At 41.4% G+C, this 6,878-nt stretch overlaps 1 non-coding gene across 1 annotated transcript; it reads right to left on the bottom strand.

Annotated features, from left to right (window-relative positions):
* Positions 1-2,299: 2,299 nt before the first annotated feature.
* Positions 2,300-2,407, bottom strand: LOC145606778 (small nucleolar RNA R71). Its single transcript, XR_014105431.1, has one exon. It is a non-coding gene; the product is annotated as a small nucleolar RNA R71 (small nucleolar RNA).
* Between the last annotated feature and the right edge of the window lie 4,471 nt (positions 2,408-6,878).

A 6,878-nucleotide genomic window follows, 5' to 3' on the forward strand; every position in this document is an offset into this window, starting at 1 on the left:
GGAATTTGTGCCACTTTTCCATCCTTTTTCTCTAAGGATTCTCCCCTCATTTGCACTTGTTTGAGCCTTTTTAAGCATTTTTCCCTTAGTTATGCCTTTCCCTTTCTTTTCGCGTGTTTCCTTTCCCTTTTTCTCTTTTTGTTGGTTTTTCTAGCGTTTCTTTGTCGTTTTGTAGGTTCTTGGCCTTCTTGGATGAACTTTGGAATGCATGACGTGCCGTGGAGAAGGAGAATGAAGCTCAAGAGAAGCTGAGGGAAGGAGGAATCAACTAGGTTCGGCCGAACCCCTTGAAGGTGTGGCCGAACCTAGGTGTGGCCGAACTTACTTTGTGGTGCGGCCGAACCACCTTGGCAGTTTCAAGCTGGAAAATGACCGTTTTGCAGGAGTGACTGAACCTCAGAAGTTCGACCAGACCAAGATCAGGGGAGGTTCGACCGAACATACCCAGGGTTCGGCCGAACCTACCCTGTGGTCTGGCCGAACCTTCGCACTGTTCGGTCGGACCATCTCTTTTATTCAGCTGCTTTGTACGGTTTATTTTAGGCGGTTATTTAGAACATTTTTATGTAATGGTATTGGATTATCTCATTATCCTAGACAATTAACTCTAATCTTAGAGAGAGGTAGTGTAGTATTGCTCAAGTTATCTCATTGTATGCAACTTTGGTTCAAGCTTTCCCTTCAATCAATCAATCAATCAATCAAGCAACTTTGCAAGTTTTCATCTTTCATTTATTGCCTCTTTAGTAACCTCTAATCCTTTCTCTTAGTTTTGTTTATTTACTTCCTAGTTGCTTATTTTTATTTATTTTTTGTGGATTAATCTATCTTTGTTATTTTCATTGCTTTTGATCATGTTTGATTTCATGCTTCTTGTGTTTACTCTTAGTTTTGCTATCATGTTTATTCCCCCATTTCAAGGCTAATCTCTTAGCTAGGGGAAGGGGGTGTGCAATATGCATTGAATGATGGATGAATTATGATAGTTGGATTGATTACATGCCTTAAATTGATGAAAGACATGATTTTTAATGGCTTGAGATTATTGTTGCACTTTATTTGATTGCGTTCTAGTTTAAATGCATGAAAATGATTTGAACTAGATTAAGATCTCCTCTGTTTTAATGATTGCATAAGAATTATTTGTTAAGATGGAGTTTCATGTATTGTGCTTCTTTATTCTCTTGATTTGCTTTTGTCTAATAGGATGCATGAGAATGATCCTAATTAGCATAGACTTCTTTCATTGATTTGCTTAGACTATTGCATGAGAATGAATTGTTTAGGTAGAATCTTGGGTTCTTTGGCATGTTCATCATGATAACTATCATTGTTCCCCTCTTTCTAATCATGTTTGACACCCTCGAACCCCTAGCGTCGTTCTCTCTTGATTTTAAATCATCTTTATCTTGTTTGTTTATAGTTCTAGTGTTTACTATCCAAAAAAACCAACAAAACAATCCCCTTTTCACTCTTGCATTAGTGATATTTGATGTTGAATTAGCTTGCTTCCCTAGTGGTTCGACCCTTTACTTGCGACTAACTAGTTTAGTGTAGGTTTAGGTATTATAAATGATTAATTTGGTTAGGGTTGTAGCATAACGACCTATCTAATCCCGATCAAATTTTGGCGCCGTTGCCGGGGAAGCGGCTTGTTTAGCGAATTTTATTGCTTTTGTCATTTTTCTTTCTTTTCTTTTTGTTTCTTTTGTTTTATCATCCTTGTCATTGCTAATTGTTTGCTTAGCTTTGGTGAATGCTTAGGAGGTCTCAAGGAGCACCCTCACATCAAATTGACCACGAAATCAACCGAACCTTGAGACAAGTCGGTAGGCTTTATCAAGACGAGGGAAGAGGTTTTGGTGATATAGTTGATAGTGAGAGTAAAACTTACTCTTCAAGATCACCACGCGAATCAATAGCGGGACAAGAGAATGATGTCTTGTTTCGTGAGTTCGGAAATCCGGAGGATTATGAGCTCACGGGAGGGATTTTGCTTCCCGTCACGGAAACCAACTTCTAAATCCATCCACAATATACTCGAATAGTCCAATCGGAGCAATTTTTCGGAAGTGCAAGTGAGGACCCTATTGAACATTTGGACCGATTCCTTGAATTGTGCGCAATGATGCAAACCAATGAAGTGAGTCAAGACTACATTCGTATACACTAATTCCGGCAATATCTCACCGGACGAGCAAAGAAATGGCTAAAGCAAGTAAAGCCTAACTCTCTTACAACATGGAAGGAGGTTGTAAAGGCGTTCTTGAAGCGCTTTATCTCCGAAGAGAAGACCGCCGAAATGAGAAGGAAAATTGCATAATTTGAGCAAGAAGCCGATGAAAGTCTTGGTGAAGCATGGGAGAGATTCAAAGAGTTGGTGCAAGCATGTCCCCACCATGAGTACAATCAAGGGTTGCTCATGCGGTTTTTTACGACTGATTGGAGCCCATGTCAAGAGCCAATTTGGATGTGGGGGCGGGTGGTCAATTAATCAAGATCCCTCAAAATCAAGTTGAAGCCACAATAGAAGAGGTAGCAAAGAATTACTCTTGGGGGGGCCGAAGAAGAAACGCTCCAAAGAGAGGTGGTATTTACGAATTGGAGAAAGTTGATAAATTACAACATCAAATTGATCAACTAACAAAAGGGCTTTCCAAATTGAACACGAGTGTGAATGCAAGCTCAAGTGGTGGAGCAAGCTCTTCTCAAGTTAACTCTTTCTCTTGTCAAAATTGTGGAGGAACGAACCATGATACATCCTATTGTGGAGGTTTATGCCCCGAACATGTAGCGGCATACAACACAATGAAAGAGGGATTTAGAGGAAGCGGCGGTGGAGTAGCTTGGAGACAACCACCACCCGGGTTTGTACCTCAACCTCAACAATGGAACCAACAAGCTCAACCTTCCTATAACTCGAATCCTCAATATCAAAATCTACCTCCATCTCAACCCCAAAACCCAAGAGGAAGCTATCCAAGGAACAACCAATACAACAATCAAACCCAAGCACCTCAAAGAAACCATAAAAAACAAGCACCTCAAGCGGAGCTAACTCAAACTCAACTCCTCCAAGCCATGCATGCGCAAATGCAATATTTTGGGCAACAAATTCAAGAGATAATAGCCCATAACAAGATGGTTGATTCACAACTAGCTCAATTGGACGAGAGAACTCCTTTCAATTCACCATCCACTCTACCCGGACAACCATAACCTAACCCATCTCACAATCCAAAACCCGATACATGCAAGGCGATCACATTGAGGTCAGAAACTTCATATGAAGGACCAAATGAAGGGGATAGTGAGGAAAAGAAGGGAGGAGAGGAGAGTGTGAATGAAAACAAGGGAGGTGAGAAAGAAAAAGGTGATGAGATAGAAGGAGGTTCGGAGAAGAAGAAGATAGAAAATGAGAAGACAACTTTAATTCCTAGTGAGGCTAGGAATCTTGATGGACCGGTTCCTTTTCCCGGTCGGCTTGCGGAGAGGAAGTTGAATGACAAGTTCACAAAATTTCTTAGTGTCATGAAGAATTTGCATATCAACCTCCCTTTTTTTTGAAGTTGTGACACAAATGCCATCTTATTCCAAATTCCGCAAAGATATTATCACCAATAAGAGGAAGCTCAATGATGAGCTTATCACCCTTCCACATCAAGTGAGTGCTCTTGTTCAACATAGGATTCCCAAGAAGGAAAAATACCTGGGAAGTTTCACTTTGCCGGTGAAAATTGGGAACATGGAAGCTAGGGGCGCCTTAGCCGATGTTGGAGCAAGTGTTAGTTTAATTCCTCTATCCATTGCTCAAAACCTCAATATTGAGATGATCCTTACAAGGAAGACAATTCAATTGGCCGATCGATCGGTGAAATTACCTTGTGGAGAGCTTGAGGATGTTCTAATTCCAGTGGGACACATCTACGTGCCTTGTGACTTTGTAGTGATGGAGATGGAGGAAGATGTTAACACTCCTTTGATTTTGGGATGTGAAGCTCTTAAAACTTTGGGGGCGGTAATCAATTGCAAGAACAACACCATCACTTGTGAAGTGGCCGATGAAAAAATAGTTTTTGAATTTTCGAAGTTGCTCAAGACCCCTATGGTTGAAAAATGCTGTAGAGTTGATGTTGTAAATGAGGAGCTAGATTGCTTGGGGAGGGTCGTGATGAGGACTCAAGATCCAATGATTGAAGCCTTTACATGCAAAGAAGAGTTCCACTCTCAAGAGGCTAAAGCATTTGTCATGGCAATGGAGGAATCCTCAAAGGAGGAAGTTGAACAACAAGTTGAGGTCGAGCTTGAGTCCAAGGAGGAGAAATTGGAGGAGAGTTCTAAGCCTCTTCCCAAGGTAGAACTCAAACCCCTTTCCCCTTCTTTGAGATATGCTTTTCTTGATAAGGAGGGAAAATACCCTATTATTGTCAATGCTACCCTAGACGGTCTTAATTTGGAAAAACTTCTTGATGTATTAAGGAAATATAGGGATATGATAGGGTATAGCATTGATGATATTAATGGTATTAGCCCTTCTTTATGCATGCATCGTATTCATCTTGAAGATGATCATTCCACCTCCATTGAACCTCAAAGAAGGTTGAACCCCCACCTTCAAGAGGTTTTGAAGAAAGAAATCTTAAAACTACGTGAGGTGGGCATCATCATGCTATATCCGATAGCAAATGGGTTAGCCCGGTTCATGGGGTTCCCAAGAAGGGTGGAATGACCATAATCAAGGATGAAAAGGGAGAGGAAATCTCCACCCGGACGGTGACCAGGTGGAGAAAGTGCATTGATTATAGGAGATTGAACAAAAACAACAAGAAAGATCATTTTCCTATCCCTTTCATGGACCAAATGCTTGAAAGGCTTTCTAACCATGCTTTCTTTTGTTTCTTGGATGGATATTCCGGATTTTTCCAAATCTCTATCCATCCAAGTGATCAAGAGAAAACTACTTTCACATGTCCATATGGGACATTTGCATACCGAAGAATGCCATTGGGATTATGCAATGCTCCCTCTACTTTTCAAAGATACATGACTTCCATTTTCTCTGAGATGCTTGAAAAAGAAATTGAGGTTTTCATGGATGATTTTAGTGTTGGTGGCTCATCTTTTGACACTTGTCTTTTTATCCTTGAAAAAGTTTTGAAAAGGTGTCAAGAGACGAGTTTGGTTTTAAATTGGGAAAAGTGCCATTTTATGGTTGAGGAGCGCATTGTCCTCAGCCATAAGGTTTCAAAAAATGGCATTGAAGTAGATCCGGCCAAGGTTTCGGTGATTGAAAAGTTGCCCCCTCCTACTTCCATCACGGGGGTACGGGCTTTTCTTGGGCATGGCGGTTTTTACCGGAGGTTTATCAAAGATTTTTCATCAATCGCCAAACCCTTGACCGAATTACTCAAAAAAGAGATTGTTTTTTACTTTAATGAGGCTTGCCTTAAGGCGTTTCGTAAGCTCAAGGAAGCTCTCATTTCTTCTCCCGTTGTGCAAGCTCCGGATTGGAGCTTTCCTTTTGAGCTAATGTGCAATGCTAGTGACTTTGCAGTAAGTGTCGTTCTTGGTCAAAAGAAACAAGAAAAATCATGTGTCATCTACTACGCAAGTCAGACTTTAGATGAGGCTCAAAGGAATTACACAACAACGGAGAAAGAGATGTTAGCGGTAGTGTTTGCATTCGATAAGTTTCGGTCCTATCTCATATGCTCAAAAGTTATCGTGTACACGGATCACATCGCGGTGCGGTATCTCATGACCAAGAAAGAAGCAAAGCCTCGCTTGATCCGTTGGGTTCTCTCTCTCCAAGACTTTCACATGGAAATGAGGGACAAGAAGGGAGCGGAGAACTATGTAGCGGATCATTTGTCTAGGCTACCATTTGAGAACAAGGAGGATGTACCGATTAATGATGAGATAGGATTCGAGGCCCTCATGGCTTTGGTGTCAACTTCTACCCCTTGATACACGGATATAGCCAACTATCTTGCGTGTGGAGTCGTTCCCCCAGAGTACTCTTCTCAACAAAAGAAGAAGTTTTTCAAGGAGGTGAGAAGATACTTTTGTAATGACCCATACCTATTCAAGCAATGTGGAGATGGCCTTTATCGAAAGTGCGTTCCAGATCATGAAATTCAAGGTGTTCTTGAGCATTTCCACTCACTACCATGTGGAGGACATGGTGGTGTTGACAAAACAGCGACAAAAATCTCTCAATCCTTATTGTGGTGGCCGACAATGCATAGAGACGCCCACCAATTCGTTGCGCAATGTGATAGATGTCAAAGGAGCAGAGGCATTACCAAGAGGGACGAAATGCCCCAACAAAGTATTCTAGAAGTGGAACCCTTTGATTTTTGGGGGGTAGATTTCATGGGACCTTTCATTTCTTCTTGTGGGAATCTATATATCTTTGTAGCGGTCGATTATGTGAAAAAATAAATTGAAGCCACACCCTCAACTACCAATGATCACAAGGTTGTGCTTAAGCTCCTAAAGAAGATCATCTTTCCTAGGTTTGGAGTTCCGAGGGTGCTAATTAGTGATAGAGGCTCCCATTTCGCTAAAAAGAAATTTGAAGCTCTTCTCAAGAGATATGGCGTTCATCACAAGGTTGAATTACCTTACCACCCTCAAACTCAAGGACAAGTGGAGGTCTCGAATCTTGAAATCAAAAATCTTCTTGAAAGGATGGTGAACAAATCAAGGAAAGATTGGTCTCTCAAACTTGATGACACGCTATGAGCTCTTAGGACGGCGTACAAGACTCCAATCGGCACAACCCCTTCACTAGTAGAAAAAAAGCATTAGGCACCCCCCATATGGCACCGGTTCAGCCTAAACCGGTGCCAAAAACCGGTCTAGAATTGGGCGGC

This window comes from Chenopodium album, chromosome 2 (assembly GCF_948465745.1).
Source record: "Chenopodium album chromosome 2, dcCheAlbu1.1, whole genome shotgun sequence".
Taxonomy (NCBI): domain Eukaryota; kingdom Viridiplantae; phylum Streptophyta; class Magnoliopsida; order Caryophyllales; family Amaranthaceae; genus Chenopodium; species Chenopodium album.